Genomic DNA, 17,386 nt, shown 5'->3' with positions numbered 1-17,386 from the left:
AAGAGCAAACTTAGTAGATGAAGTTTAATATTTTTCTTATAAGTTTTGTGATTTGGAGATAAAATTTATAAACTGAATGTTACAAATAACCAGTGAAAAATTTAGTTGTTCTTGTTTAGTTCGGTGGTCAAGTCATGTCCAACTCTTCACAACCATATGGACTGCAACAAGCCAGGTTTCCTTGTCCCTCACCAACTCCTAGAGTTTGCTCAGAAGTTCATATCCATTTAATCAGTGATATCATCCAACCAAAACAAGACCAGGAGCTGACTGTGGCTCAGATCATGAACTCCTTATTGCCAAATTCAGAATGAAATTGAAGAAAGTAGGGAAAACCACTAGACCATTCAGGTATGACCTAAATCAAATCCCTTATGATTATACAGTGGAAATGAGAAATAGATTTAAGGGCCTAGATCTGATAGATAGAGTGCCTGATGAACTATGGATGGAGGTTTGTGACACTGTACAGGAGACAGGGATCAAGACCATCCCCATGGAAAAGAAATGCAAAAAAGCTGTGAAAAAAGAGGAGTGAAAAGCAAATGAGAAAAGGAAAGATATAAGCATCTGAATGCAGAGTTCCAAAGAATAGTAAGAAGAGATAAGAAAGCCTTCTTCAGTGATCAGTGCAAAGAAATAGAGGAAAACAACAGAATGGGAAAGACTAGAGATCTCTTCAAGAAAATTAGAGATACCAAGGGGACAATTCACACAAAGATGGGCTCGATAAAGGACAGAAATGGTATGGACCTAACAGAAGCAGAAGATATTAAGAAGAGGTGGCAAGAATACACAGAAGAACTGTACAAAAAAGTTCTTCATGATGCAGATAATCACGATGGTGTGATCACTGATCTAGAGCCAGACATTCTGGAATGTGAAGTCCAGTGGGCCTTAAAAAGCATCACTATGAACAAAGCTAGAGGAGGTGAGGGAAATACAGTTGAGCTATTTCAAATCCTGAAAGATGATGCTGTGAAAGTGCTGCACTCAATATGCCAGCAAATTTGGAAAATGCAGCAGTGGCCACAGGACTGGAAAAGTTCAGTTTTCATTCCAATCCCAAAGAAAGGCAATGCCAAAAAATGCTCAAACTACCCCAAAATTGCACTCATTTCACACGCTAGTAAAGTATTGCTCAAAATTCTCCAGGCCAGGCTTCAGCAATAAGTGAGCCATGAAATTCCAGATGTTCAAGCTGGTTTTAGAAAAGGCAGAGGAACCAGAGATCAAATTGCCAACATCCGCTGGATCATGGAAATACCAAGAGAGTTCCAGAAAAACATCTATTTCTGCTTTATTGACTATGCCAAAGCCTTTGACTGTGTGGATCACAATAAACTGTGGAAAATTCTGAAAGACATGGGAATACCAGACCACCTGACCTGCCTCTTGAGAAATCTGTATGCAGGTCAGGAAGAAAAAGTTAGAATTGGACATGGAACAACAGACTGGTTCCAAATAGGAAAAGGAGTACTTCAAAGTTGTATAGTATCATCCTTCTTATTTAACTTATATGCCAAGTACATAATGAGAAACGCTGGACTGGAAGAAACACAACCTGGAATCAAGATTGCTGGGAGAAATATCAATAACCTCAGATATGCAGATGACACCATCCTTATGGCAGAAAATGAAAAAGAACTAAAAGACTCTTGATGAAAGTGAAAGCGGAGAGTGAAAAAGTTGGCTTAAAGCTCAACATTCAGAAAATGAAGATCATGGCATCTTGTCCCATCACTTCATGGGAAATAGATGGGGAAACAGTGGAAACAGTGTCAGACTTTATTTTTCTGGGCTCCCAAATCACTGCAGATGGTGATTGCAGCCATGAAAGTAAAAGAGGCTTACACCTTGGAAGGAAAGTTATGATCAACCTAGATAGCATATTCAAAAGCAGAAATATTACTTTGCCAAGAAAGGTCTGTCTAGTTAAGGCCATGGTTTTTCCTGTGGTCATGTATGGATGTGAGAGTTGGACTGTGAAGAAAGCTGAGCACCGAAGAACTGATGCTTTTGAACTGTGGTGTTAGAGAAGACTCTTGAGAGTCCCTTGGACTGCAAGGAGATCCAACCAGTCCATTCTGAAGGAGATCAGCCCTGGGATTTGTTTGAAGGGAATGATGCTGAAGCTGAAACTCCAGTACTTTGGCCACCTCATGCAATGAGTTGACTCATTGGAAAAGACTCATGCTGGGAGGGATTGGGAGCAGGAGGAGAAGGGGACGACAGAGGATGAGATGGATGGATGGCATCACTGACTAGATGCACATGAGTTTGAGTGACCTCCGGGAGTTGGTGATGGACAGGGAGGCCTGGTGTGCTGTGATTAATGGGTTCACAAAGAGTCGGACACGACTGAGCGACAGCACTGACTGACCATCCAACGGTCTCATCCTCTGTAGCCCTATTCAGCACATTTTAACAAGTACATGCATATATAAAATTATCAGGGTCTATAACAATCCCAAACAAAGGCAGTGCCAAAGAATGCTCAAACTACCTCACAATTGCACTCATCTCACATGCTAGTAAAGTAAGGCTCACAATTCTCCAAGCCAGGCTTCAGCAATATGTGAACCATGAACTTCCTCATGTTCAAGCTGGTTTTAGAAAAGGCAGAGGAACCAGAGATCAAATTGCCAACATCCACTGGATCATGGAAAAACCAATAGAGTTCCAGAAAAACATCTATTTCTGCTTTATTGACTATGCCAAAGCCTTTGACTGTGTGGATCACAATAAACTGTGGAAAATTCTGAAAGACATGGGAATACCAGACCACCTGATCTGCCTCTTGAGAAATTTGTATGCAGGTCAGGAAGCAACAGTTAGAACTGGACATGGAACAACAGACTGGTTCCAAATAGGAAAAGGAGTCTGTCAAGGGTGTATATTGTCACCCTGTTTATTTAACTTATATGCAGAGTACATCATGAAAAATGCTGGACTGGAAGAAACACAAACTGGAATCAAGATTGCTGGGAGAAATATCAGTAACCTCAGATATGCAGATGACACCACCCTTATGGCAGAAAGTGAAGAGGAACTAAAAAGCCTCTTGATGAATGTGAAAGTGGAGAGTGAAAAAGTTGGCTTAAAGCTCAACATTCAGAAAACGAAGATCATGGCATCCGGTCCCATCACTTCATGGGAAATAGATGAAGAAACAATGGAAACAGTGTAAGACTTTATTTTGGGGGGCTCCAAAATCACTGCAGATGCTGACTGCAGCCATGAAATTAAAAGACGCTTACTCCTTGGATGGAAAGTCTTGACCAACCTAGATAGCATATTCAAAAGCAGAGACATAACTTTGCCAACAAAGGTTTGTCTAGTTAAGGCTATGGTTTTTCCTGTGCTCATGTATGGATACGAGAGTTGGACTGTGAAGAAGGTTGAGTACAGAAGATTTGATGCTTTTGAACTGTGGTGTTGGAGAAGACTCTTGAGAGTCCCTTGGACTGCAAGGAGATCCAACCAGTCCATTCTGAAGGAGATCAGCCCTGGGATTTTTTGGAAGGAGTGATACTAAAGCTGAAACTCCAGTACTTTGGCCACCTCATGCGAAGGGTTGACTCATTGGAAAAGACTCTGATGCTGGGATGGATTGGGAGCAGGAGGAGAAGGGGACGACAGAGGATGAGATGGCTGGATGGCATCACTGACTCGATGTACATGAGTCTGAGTGAGCTCTGGTAGTTGGTGATGGACAGGGAGGCCTGGCTTGCTGTGATTCATGGGGTCGCAAAGAGTGGGACACGACTGAACAACTGATTTAATCTGATAACTAATTCACCAACACAAAATTGTTGTACATGCCTCTTTTTAGGCATCCTCCAAAACAACCAAACTTTCTGAGTTTTGACACTGTATTTTAGTTTTAGTTGTCATAGAGCTTTGTATGAGTGTACTTTGTATAATATTCTTTTAAATCTGACTGTTTTTCCTCTGTTTAATGTCTATGATTTCCAGAAACAAGTTATGGAAGTAATAACAAAATGTTAAATGAGTCAATGGGATTAAATTGTAAGTCTAGATAAAGGCCCAACTTTATATAATTTATTGATTTTGTCCAAGACAGTAAAGCATTTCAATGCTTTTTTAAAAGTGCTTCCCAGGTGGCACTAGTGGTAAAGAACCTGCCTACCAATGCAGGTTAGAGGAAGGAGATAGATTCCAATCCTGAGTCAGGAAGGTACCCTGGAGGAGGGCATGGCAACCCACTAGGGTACTCTTGCCTAGAAAATCGCATAGACAGTGGAGACTGGCAGGTTACAGTCCATAGAGTTGCAAAGTCAGACACAAATGAAGCGACTTACACACATGCAATATCTATGAAATTTATTCATATTTTTGGTGATATTTGTAATTTGTTTTTCATTACTGAATATTTCATTGCATGTTCATAACACAGTTAAATTATTTTCTCTCATTGATATATATTTTGACTGTTCTACTTATTGCTTTTCATGGATAAAATGGCAACAAATATAAAATTCTCTTTAAAATGCGTTTTATTTTTCGTGGATATATACCTAGAAGTGAAATTTCTAAGTCATAGGTAAGCACATGCTTAATTTTATTACAAATCACTAAACAATTTCCAAAGTAGTGGTATTATTTTACACTTCATTCATTAATGTATTAAAATTCCAGGTGCTCCATATCCTTGTCAACATTTGTTTTACTTCAGTCTTTCCATTTTAGTCATTCCAGTGGATAGTTTATTGTGTCATAAGAGACCTTTCCTTACCTATAGATCATGAATAACACTTTCATAAACAGGATATATAGTATACTATATACATGCATATATATATATATACACATATATAAACTTTATATGTGTATATATATATACATATATAAACTTTATATATGTATATATATATATATACATATATATACACATTTTTCATATATATACTTGTATATATAGCATATTGGAGGTGGAAATGGCAACCCACTCCAGTATTCTTGCCTGGAGAATCCCATGGACAGAGAAGCCTGGAGAGCTACAGTCAATGGGGCCACAAAGAGTCGGACACTACTGAGTGACTGAGCACATAGTATATAGACTATATATATATATGTATATATATATATATATATGCAGATATATATACACATACACTCTATTCTGGCATATATATGTTGTATATATATTATATATATATATATATATATTATATGTAGTGAATTTCTATATGTAATAGGAAAGCGTTGGATTTTTTTTCTTTCTTGTATGGATATCCAGATATTTCAGTACAATACAGTGAAACACTTTTTAAAATCATTGAATTGCTTGACTGTCTTGGTCAAAAATCAATAAACTGTATAAATGCAGGCCTTTGTCTGGACTCTCAATTTAATCCATTGACTCATTATCATTTTGCTGTTACTTCCATGACTTCTTTCTGAAGGTTATGTAGTCAGTTAAGGAAAATTCCCCAATTTTGACCCACTTTTTGTTTATTCTAAATGCATTGAAATTTTACATACATTTAAAATAGCCTTGTCAGTTTCTATAACAAAACCACTGAGGTTATGGTTAAGATTGACTTGAATACACTATTTGAAGAGAGCTGCAGTAAGAGATAATTCCAATTCTTAAATGATGTATTGCCCTATTTTTTTTTTTTTTTTTGGTCTCAGTGATATATTGCAGCATTCATTGTGTAATTTTTCCAGGTCTTTCTTAAATACATTCTTAAGTGTAACATGATATATTAACATTATTGTAAAAATATTCTGTTTTCTGCAACTGATTTTATAAATTGATTTTGTACTCTATGACATTACCAAATTTTCCTGTTTTTTCTGTTGGTTGGTCTCTAGATTACTTGGGACTTTCTTCACCAATGATAATGTTATCCTAGGACAGAGATAATTTCACACTTCCTTTAAAATGTTTTTTTCTTGAAATGTTGCACTGGGTAAAATCCTCTGGTACAATGTGAACAGAAGTGGTTCAAGTGGACGGTCCACTGAAATACCTATCTACAAGGGACACATTTTCTCAAAATTTATATATTCTGTTACCTGTTGCTGTGCTTTTATTTATGTATTTGCTGGAGAAGACTTGTTTTTAGAAAAAAAGGTGAATGTTTTTAATGATAAAAGGTACAATTCACAAAGAAAATAGACCTCATAAAATATTAGACACCTTAACAACAAAGAAACAAAGATACATAAAGCAAAAATAAGAAGAAATATAAGGGAAAAGAAAAATATATAATCATAGTGAGACATATTGACATTTCTCTTAGAATATTTTATCAAGCGCAGAAAAAATAAGAATAGGAGCATCTTGAATGGTGTCATTAATGATTTAAATATATTTGTATTGAATGAATTTATATTAATTATATCCTACACAAATATATTTAAAATTTTCTACCCCATACGTTGTTGCTGCTGCTACTGCTGCTAAGCTGCTTCAGTCGTGTCCAATTCTGTGCGACCCCATAGACGGCAGCCCACCAGGCTCCCCCGTCCCCGGGATTCTCCAGGCAAGAATACTGGAATGGGTTGCAATTTCCTTCTCCAATGTATGAAAGTGAAAAGTGAAAGTGAAGTCACTCAGTCATGTCCGACTCCTAGTGACCCCACGGACTGCAGCCTACCAGGCCCCTCCATCATTAGACATTTAGAAAAACTTGCAAAAAGATAAACATTACCAAATTTCAAAAAGTAGAATTCTTGTTGTGTGTGTGATTCATTATACATATGCACATATGTTAGTTTTGAAATTATTTTCCATTATATGTTACTATAAGACACTGACTATAGCTCCGTGTGTTATATAGTAAATCTTTGTTGTTTGTTGCATATTTATATATATATATATATTTAATCTGAAATCTGGAATCCTGTTCATACTAAGTTAAACAAGTGGAATCAATTCAGTTCAGTTCAGTTCAGTCGCTCAGTCATGTCCAACTCTTTGCAGCCCCATGGACTGCAGCATGCCAGGCTTCCCTGTCCATCACCAACTCCTGTAGTCTACTCAAACACACGTCCGTTGAGTCAGTGATGCCATCCAACTATCTCATCCTCTGTCATCCCCTTCTCCTCCCACCTTCAATCTTTCACAGCATCAGGGTCTTTTCAAATAAGTCAGTTCTTCACGTCAAGTAGCCAAAGTATTGGAGTTTCAACTTCAATATCAGTCCTTCCAATGCATATTCAGGACTGATTTCCTTAGGATGGACTGGTTGGGTCAGCTTTTCAATATGCTGTCTAAGTTGGTCATAACAATTTTAGTTAGGCAAAAGCTCATAAGTTTTCTGATATATATGTTACACATATTATATATATATATATATGTGTGTGTGTGTGTGTGTGTGTGTACAAAAGGTTTTCTACTACTCTTGATAAAGGCCTGAGAAAGAACAGAAAAAAAGAGATGGAGAAGTTGGAAAACATAAATTAAATGGGAGCACTGAATATGAAATAGAAAAAGGAAAACAAAGTAGATAAAAGATCTTCAAATAGTCCAGTTGTTTTTTTAACATGGCTGTTCATTAGAAACATCTGGAGCTCAGGCAAAAGAAAAAAAAAGAAGCAATACCTGGACATTTGTATTTTTCAAAAATTCCAAGATAATTCTGTTATACATCTGTATTTTAAAAAGTGATTACAGGAAGTTTTTCTATTAAATGGTGTTTTTGATGACATAGAATTTTATAATTTTTCTGTTATTCAATCAATCATGATACAATGGTATTAGGTGGGTAACAGTTGCATAATCACAAGAGTAAAATATGTTTATCAGTTTTCACAATCAATAATAAGACAAAAAATAGAAGATAATTACAATTGCAAGCCATAATGGGAACATGATTAAGCTAACAATTAAAAAATAATAACATACAATTTGAGGAATCAAGCAGAGTGATGTCATAAGTGGAAATGCATATATGCACATGTTTTCATCTGCTCAGCCAGTATACCTTTTGGTTGGCAGATTTAATCCATTTACATTTAAGGTAATTATTGATATGTATGATACTATTACCATTTTCTTAATTGTTTTGGGTTTATTTTTCTGTTGGTAGGACTTTTCCTTTTCTTATTTTCTGCCTAGAGAAGTTCCTTTGGCATTTGTTATAAAGTTGGCTTAGTGGTGCTGAATTCTTTTAACTTTTGCTTGTCAGGAAAGCTTTTGATTTCTCCATCAAATCCGAAGGAGGGCCTTGCTGGGTGGAATATTCTTGGTTGTAGGTTCTTCCCTTTCATCACTTTAGATATGTCATGCCATTCCCTTCTGGCTTGTAGAGTTTCCATTGAGAAAACAGTTGATAACCTGAAAGGAGTTCCCTTGTATGTTGTCATTTTCCCTTTGTTGCTTTAAATATTTTATCTGTGTTTTTGATATTTGTCAGTTTGATAACTATGTGTCTGGGTATGTTCCTCCTTGGGTTTATCCTGCCTGGGACTCTCTGTGATTCCTGGACTTTGTTGATTATTTCCTTTTCCATGTTAGGAAAGTTTTCAGCTAATATCTCTTCAAATATTTTCTCAGGTCCTTTCTTTATCTTTTCTCCTTCTGGAACCCCTACAATGAGAATGTTCATGCATTTAATGCTGTCCCAAAAGTCTCTTGGGCTGCCTTCATTTCTTTTCATTCTTTTTTCTATATTCTGTCATGTGGCAGTGATTTCCACCATTCTGTCCTCCAGACCATTTATCTGTGCTTCTGCCTCAATTATTCTGCTATGGATTCCTTCCAATGTATTATTTATCTTGGTTTGTTTGATCTTTAGTTCTTGTAGGTCTTTGGTAAACATTTCTTGCATCTTCTCAATCTTTGCCTCCATTATTTTCCCGTGGTCCTAAATATTCACTATCACTGTTCTGAGTTATTCTTCTGGAATATTGTCTGTCTCCTCTTCATTTAGTTGTTTTTATGGGGTTTGATCTTGTCCCTTCATCTGGGATGTAACTTTCTGCTTTTTCATTCTGATTAACTTTCTGTAATGTGGTTTTGTGGTATTGTAGTTCTTCTTGCTTCTTCTGTCTGCCCTCTGATGGAGGAGGCTAAGAAGCTTGTGTAAGAGCTTCCTGATAGGAGAGACTGGTGATAAGAATAAAGCTTTTACTCAGTAAAGCTTTAATACAATTGTCTGCTGATGGCAACCTAGTCCTTGGGTCTGTGGGCTCTATGGTCAGGTTAATGTGGACCTCCAAGAGTGTTTATGTCAAAAGGAACTTTCTCAGACAACTGTAGCCAGTCCCCCTGTCCCTGCAGTGAGCCCCTGCTCACCTACACCTCCACAGGAGACCCTCCAACACCAGCAGGCACTTTTGGTTCAGTCTTCTGTTGAGTCACTGCTCCTTTTTTTTATGAATCTTGGTGCAGGCAAAGTTTTGTTTGTGCCCTCCAAGACTGGAGTCTCTGTTTACCCCAGTCCTGTGGAAGTCTGGTAATCAAATCCTGTTGGCCTTCAAAGTCAGATTCTTTGGGGATTCCAAGTCCCTTTGTTGGGTCCCCAGGCTGGGAAGCCTGACATGGGGTTCTGAACTTTCAAAACAGTGGGAGAACTTCTTTGGTATTATTGTTCTCTAGTTTGCAGGTCACTCACCAGGAGGGTATGGGATTTGACTTCATCATATGTATGTCCCTCCTACCATCTTGCTGTAGCTTCTTTGTCTTTGGATATAGGGTATATTTTTTGGTAAGTTTCAGCATTCTCCTGTCAATGGTCATTCAGTAGCTAGTTGTGATTTTGGTGCTCTTACAGGAGATGAATGCACATCCTTCATCTCCACCATCTGTTGCTGTCCTTTTAGATTCCTCTTTTGCCCCCTCTCACATTAAAAAAGTTTCCTTTTATTCTTCAGAGGCAGAAAGTTGCTATTTTACTTGACTGCTGAATATTGTCAAGTAATATTTTGTATGTTTTACAATGACCATATGCTTGTTTTTAATTATTTTAATTAAAAATTAACTCAATTTAACTGATTGATTTTTTAAATTTAAATGTATTTATTTTAATTAGAGGCTAATTACTTTACAATATTGTATTGCTTTTTTTCAATACATAAATACAGTTAGCTCAACCTTGCTTTGCTAGAATAAATCCTGCATGACCATGGCTTATTATTCTTGCTATTTATTGTCAGATTTTATTTGCAAATATTTTATCAAGAACATTTGTAGGTCTCTTCATTAGGGTTATTAGTCTATGCATTTATTTTTGATAATATATTTATCAGTCTTTGGTATCATTAATATTCTAGCTTCACAAATCAAAAGGAGAAATATTTCTTTCTTTTTGAATTCTAAAATATTTGCATAAGATTACCATTTCTTCCTTAAATGTTTGGTATAAGTCATCAGTGAACGCTGTCTTAGTCTGAAAGCTATTCTTTGCAATTTTTTTTGGTTACAAATACTATATCTATAACACATAAAATTATTAGATATTTTAAAATTTACATCAATTTTGAGAACTCTTTTTTTAAGGACTTTTTTTAAAATTTCATCTATGTTCTCAAATTTATTGCCCTAGGATTTCTTGAAAATGTTTCTACATGATTAATTTAATATTGTAGGATTCATGTGAAAAATTCTCTCATTTTTTTCTTAGGTTGGTGTTTTTCTCTGTTTCCCTTCATATAGTTAATACTTTTATGAATAAATGAATAAAATTTTTGTACTCTATTATTACCCTTTTCCTAGTGTTTGATTTTTTCAGAAATACTTTTATTTTTTTACCTATTTAGGAATCACAGTCTTTATTTTTATCTTGCCTTTTAGGCAAAGAGCTTAGATAATTGCATTTAGACCATTCTACTTTCCTACAATGAGCATTCAGAAATACATTTTCCTCTGAGTCCTGCTTTTGCTGCATCATGCAGATTTTGGTATTACTTTTTTTTTATTCATCCCAATTACACTAGTTTCTATTATTTAACATTTTCAGGGATTTTTTTTTTTTTTCTAAATCAGCTACTGTAAATTATTTTCAATTTTACTATCATTGTGGTTAGAGAATCTAGTCTATAGCTAAAATTGCTTTTGTTGTTCAGTCATTAAGTCATGTTTGATTCTTTGTGACCCCGTGGACTGCAACATGCCAGGTTTCCCTGTCCTTCACTATCTCCAGGAGTTTGTTTACACTTATGCCCATTAAGCTAATGACGCCATCCAACTATCTCATTGTCTGTTGCCCCATTCTCCTCAATCTTCCCCAGCATCAAGGTCTTTTCTGGTGGGTTAGCTCTTTGCATCAGGTGGCCAACGATTTACAGCTTCAGCATCAGTCCTTCCAAATAATATTCAGGGTTGATTTGCTTTAGGATTGACTTTATCTACTTGTTGTCCAAGGGACTCTCGAATCTTCTCCAGCACCACAATTTGAAAGTATCAACTATTGGGTGCTCAGCCTTCTTTATGTACCAACTCTCACATTTGTATATGACTGCTGGAAAAACCATAGCTTTGATTATACAGATCTTTGTTGACAAAGTGATGTCTCAGCTGTTTAATATGCTATCTAGGTTTTTAATATCTTTTCTTCCAAAGAGCAAGTATCTTTTAATTTCATGGCTTCAGTCACTATTGGCAGTGATTTTGGCTGAAAATAAAACTTGTCACTGTTTCCACCTTTTCCCCAACTACTTTCCATGAAGTGATGGGATCAGTTGCCATGATCCTCATTTTTTGAACGTTGAGTTTTAAGCCAGATTTTTCATTATCTTCTTTCACCCTTATCAAGAGACTCTTTAATTCCTCTTTACTTTCTACCATTAGAGTTGTATCATTTCCATATCTGAGTCTGTTGATATTTCTCCCAGCAATCTTAATGCCAGCTTGGGATTCATCCAGTCCATCATTTGACATGATGTGCATGCATGCATGCTAAGTCACTTCAGTCGTGTCTGACTCTATGTGACCCTATGGACTGTAGACTGCCAGGCTCCTCTGTCCATGGGATTCTCCAGGCAAGAATACTGGAGTGGGTTGCCATTCCCTTTTCTAAGGGGTCTTCTAGGCCCAGGGATTGAAGCTGCATATCTTACAAGTCTCCTGCTTTGGCAGGCAGGTTCTTTACCACTAGCACAACACTGGAAGCCCAGTCTGCATATAAGTTAAATAAGCGGGGTAATAGTAAACAGCCTTGATGTACTCCTTTCCCAATTTTGAGCCAATCTGTTGTTCCATATTGGTTCTAAGTGTTGCTTCTTGACTTGCATATAGGTTTCTCAGGAGACAGGTAAGGCGCTCTGATATTCTCATCTCTTTTAGAATTTTTAATAAGTTTATTGTCATCCACATAGTCAAAATATTTTCATAATCAATGAAGCAGAAGTAGATGTTTTTCTGAATTCTGTTGCTTTTTCTATGGTCTAACGGATGTTCCTCTGCTTTTGCTAAACCCAACTTGTGCATCTGGAAATTCTTGGTTCTCACACTGCTGAAGCCTAGTTTGAAGGATTTTGAGCATAAACTTGCTAGCATGTGAAATGAGCACAATTGTATGGTAGTTGAACATTCTTTGGCCACACTCTTCTTTGGTATTGGAATAAAAACTGACATTTTCCAATCCTCTGGCCACTGCTGAGTTTTCTCAGTTTTGCTGACATATTGAGTCCAGCACTTTAACCACATTATCTTTTAGGATTTGAAATAGTTCAGCTGGAATTCTGTCACTACCCCCCTACCCTAGCTTTGTTTGTAGTAATGTTTCATAAGGCCCACTTGACTTTAAACTCCAGGATGTCTGGAATTATTTTACTTTTATTGATAATTGCTTTATAGTCTACTAAATATTCTATCTTGGTGAATGTTCCATGTTGGCTTGTTAAAATGTATATTCTGCAATTGTTGGTGATACTGCTGTATTTACCATTTAGATCAAGTTGTGTGGTAGTTTTATTTAAATTATCTAATGGTAACTCATTTTTCTCTACTTTTCTATGATTTATATTTTAGAGATAATTTGTTTCTCTCTTTAGTTTTATCAAATTTTTCTTCATGAATTTTGAGTTTGGGTTAGATATATTCGCATTTAGGATTATTATACCTTTTTAGTACTTTAATTATTTTGTTTTCATAATATGTCACTTTAATTTTGGTAATACTCTGTGTTGAAAGTCTACTTTGATCTTAAACACTACTACAGAGATATTTTGTTCATTATTTTGATTTTTGTGTTTTTCTACCCATTTTCTTCCTAGTTACCTGTGTTTTGTAATTTAAAATTTGTTTCAAGTAGAATATGATTGGGTTCTATCCTTTAATCCATCTCACACTCTCATTAATATATCATGGGCTTAATTATTATATCTTGGACTTTGTTTCATATATATTCCCTTTACTTTTATTTATCCTTTGATATTTTCCTGACTTTTTATTGTTATGTGATGGTTTTCTATGATGGCTTAAATATTTTCAGCTGTTTGTTATTTCCTAGTTATTATTTCACTTGTATAAATCCTGATTAGCTGAACATTTTGCATGCATTTCTGTTTAGTTTTCAAATCAAGTTTCAGATTTTTTTTTTTTTTAACTTGCCATTCAAATTTGCCTGGTCCTCCACTGGTTAAGACTCTGACCTTCCAATGCAGAGGTCACTAGTTCAATCCTTAGTCTGGGAGCTAAGATCTGCATGCCACACAGCTTGGCAAAAAAAAAAAAAAAATCCATTCTCTCTTCTAAGCTTCTGTGTTCCAGTTACATATTTGTTTAAAGATATGTTTTTAAGTCATTAAATAACTTTACTTTTTTTAGTCTTTTTAAGCTATGTATTTAATGTTAATGTAGATTTAAAATCACTGAACCAAGTTTTCTTTTTTTTTTTTTTCCTGCATTTTCAATCTATCATCAGGGCTTACTGTTGGAATTTGCAGTTTATATATTTCATTTTTCGCAGAAGGCAATGGCACCCCACTCCAGTACTCTTGCCTGGAAAATCCCATGGACGGAGGAGCCTGGTAGGCTGCAGTCCATGGGGTTGCTAAGAGTCAGACATGACTGAGCTACTTCACTTTCTCTTTTCACTTGCATGCATTGGAGAAGGAAATAGCAACCCACTCCAGTGTTCTTGCCTGGAGAATCCCAGGGACGGGGGAACCTGGTAGGCTGCCGTTTATGGGGTCACACAGACTTGGACACGACTGAAGTGACTTAGCATATTTCATTTTTAGGTCTGGAATTTCAATTTGTTAATTTTCACACTGTCCATTTTTCTGCTAATAGTAGCCAGATTTTTATTTATTAAGGTTATATTTTCTTGTAAGTTCTTGAGCAGATATTTAATAGATCTGTAAAAGTTTCATTTTCTTCAAGTTCCTATATCTAATCTATTTTGATATATATTTTTATTGATTGCAAATGGTATACACTTTCTTGTTTCTTTTCAAGTCTAACCTGTTTTATCATATACTGACCATTTTGGATGTTATGTTGTGAAGTCTCCTTTTTCTGTTAATTTTTCTTTAAAATATTTATTTTTGTACTAGCTATCTATACTAACTTTGCTGAACAAAAATTTAAACTCTGTCATCCCTGAAGTGGGCAGCAAGTAAAACTTTATATTCCTTTGGCTTTTGGGCTATTGTTTTTCTGTGGGGAATTCGACATTTCTCTCTCACATGTATAATTAAGGTGGTGGTTTAGTCACTAAATGGTGTCTGACACTTGTGACTCCACGTACTATAGTGCAGCAGACTCCTGTCCATGGGCTTTCCCATGCAAGAATATTGAAGTCGAGTGCCATTTCCTGTCCCAGGGGATCTTCCTGATCATAGAACTGAACCCTTGTTTCCTGCACTGCAGCAAGATTCTTTAACATTGAATCCCTGGGGAAGCCCAATTAAGGTGTCACCCAGTAAATTGAGCAGCTAATATTCAAATTATAATGACATTTTCCCCTGTTTTGTTCCTCATTTATAAGCTGTTTCTGAAGGCCCACACTCTACTATAATTATTTAAGCAAGTAATTCTGTGCCTTTCTATGTGAGTCCATAATACCACCCTATGAAAAATGTAGAAGGTCCCCAGGTAAAAAGCCACATATAGTAGAATCTTATCCTGTAAAGTTCAAGTCTTTTATGGAATACATAATTTAACTAACATAATTTAAGAAAATTATTACCACTAGGTATTAAACTTTACATGCTGTTAATAAAAAATGTGCCTGTTCCTCAAACATGGAGCATTCCAATGAATGATCAAATATTTCATCACGAAGAAAGCAAGAGTAGGTTCCAAAATCAGAAATATTTACAAATGCTGCTCACAGTACAATAAATTGGAAATTACTTAACAAAATCTAAAAGCAAAAGGCCCTTGCAATTAATTATCTTTTTAAATTATTAATTTAAAATTAATTCTCCCTTGAAGTTGAAAATAAAATAAATACTTTTTGAAGAAAAAATTTTATTATGGAACTTCTGAAAGGAAAGATAAATATTAATAGAATTCAAAATCCAAAATTTGTGAAGTATTATATGACTTATATGCTGTCATTTATCACTATTATCTATTTTATCACAATGTTTTTCCCCTGTCAAAATGTAAATATCTTTCTAAATACCATATATATGCGTTAGTATATTGTATTTATGTTTTTCCTTCTGGCTTACTTCACTCTGTATAATAGGCTCCAGTTTCATCCACCTAATTAGAACTGATTCAAATGTATTCTTTTTAATGGCTGAGTAATACTCCATTGTGTATATGTACCACAGCTTTCTTATCCATTCATCTGCTGATGGACATCTAGGTTGCTTCCATGTCCTGGCTATTATAAACAGTGCTGCGATGAACATTGGGGTACACGTGTCTCTTTCCCTTCTGGTTTCCTCAGTGTGTATGCCCAGCAGTGGGATTGCTGGATCATAAGGCAGTTCTATTTCCAGTTTTTTAAGGAATCTCCACACTGTTCTCCATAGTGGCTGTACTAGTTTGCATTCCCACCAACAGTGTAAGAGGGTTCCCTTTTCTCCACACCCTCTCCAGCATTTATTATTTGTAGACTTTTGGATCGCAGCCATTCTGACTGGTGTGAAATGGTACCTCATAGTGGTTTTGATTTGCATTTCTCTGATAATGAGTGATGTTGATCATCTTTTCATGTGTTTGTTAGCCATCTGTTTGGGAGAATGGCAATGAAACATGTAAAATATCATGTAGGAAACGAGTTGCCAGTCCAGGTTCGATGCATGATGCTGGATGCTGGGGGCTGGTGCACTGGGACGGCCCAGAGGGATGGTATGGGGAGGGAGGAGGGAGGAGGGTTCGGGATGGGGAGCACATGTATACCTGTGGCGGATTCATTTTGATATTTGGCAAAACTAATACAATTATGTAAAGTTTAAAAAATAAAATAAAATTAGAGAAAAAAAAATGTAAATATCTGAGGGCCTAAAACTTCCATGCAACTGTTGTGAAATTCCCTTTTCTGTGGGTTGTATTTGTTCTACCTTAGTATTTGGTAAACATTAGAAAGTACGTCAAAGAGTGTACTGCCTATGTTTTCCTCTAACAGCTTTATAGTTTCTGGCTTACATTTAAATTTTTATTCCATTTTGAGTTGATTTTTGGGTATGGCATTAGAACGTATTCTAGTTTCATTATTTTCCATGTAACTGACCAGTTTTCCCAGCACCACTTATCAAAGAGACTATTTTTTCCATTGTGTATTCTTGCCTCTTTTGTCAAAAATAAGGTGCCCATAGATGTATGGCATTATCTCTTGGTTTACTATCTTGGTATTTTTTTTTTATTTATTAGAAAGTATGTATTAAATTTTAAAGGTATGCATTTAGAGAAAATTTGACAATCACTAGCCAGTCTTTCCTTAATGATTAACTGTTAGCTAGGAATATTACAAACCTGTATGCGAGTCAAGAAGAAACAGCTAAAACCCTGTAAGGAACAGTTGTTTGGTTCAAGATTGAGAAAGGAGTAATACAGGGTTGTCTGCTGTCACCCTGTTTGCTTAGTTGATATGCTGAGCATATCATAAGATGCCCAGTTGGATGAGTTACAAGCTGGAATCAAGGTACTTGGGTAAAACATCAACAACCTCAGATATGCAGATGATACCACTTTAAGGGCACAAAGCAAAGAAGAACTAAAGAGCCTCTTGATGAGGATGAAGGAGGAGAATGAAAGAGCTGGCCTACAACTAAGTATTAAAAAAAAAAAAAAAAAACTAAGATCAGAGCATCTGACCCCATTACTTCATGGCAAATAGAGGGGGAAAGGTGAAAGTCATGACAGATTTCTTCTTCCTGGGCTCTAAAATCACTGTGGATGGTGACTGCAGCAGTAAAATCAGAAGAAATTGCTTCTTGGCAGTAAAGCAATGACAAACATAGTGTGTTGAAAAGCAGAGATATTATTCTGTCAGCAAAGGTCCAT

Source organism: Bos indicus, chromosome 15 (assembly GCF_029378745.1).
Source record: "Bos indicus isolate NIAB-ARS_2022 breed Sahiwal x Tharparkar chromosome 15, NIAB-ARS_B.indTharparkar_mat_pri_1.0, whole genome shotgun sequence".
Lineage (NCBI taxonomy): Eukaryota > Metazoa > Chordata > Mammalia > Artiodactyla > Bovidae > Bos > Bos indicus.
This window is presented reverse-complemented; position numbering follows the sequence as displayed.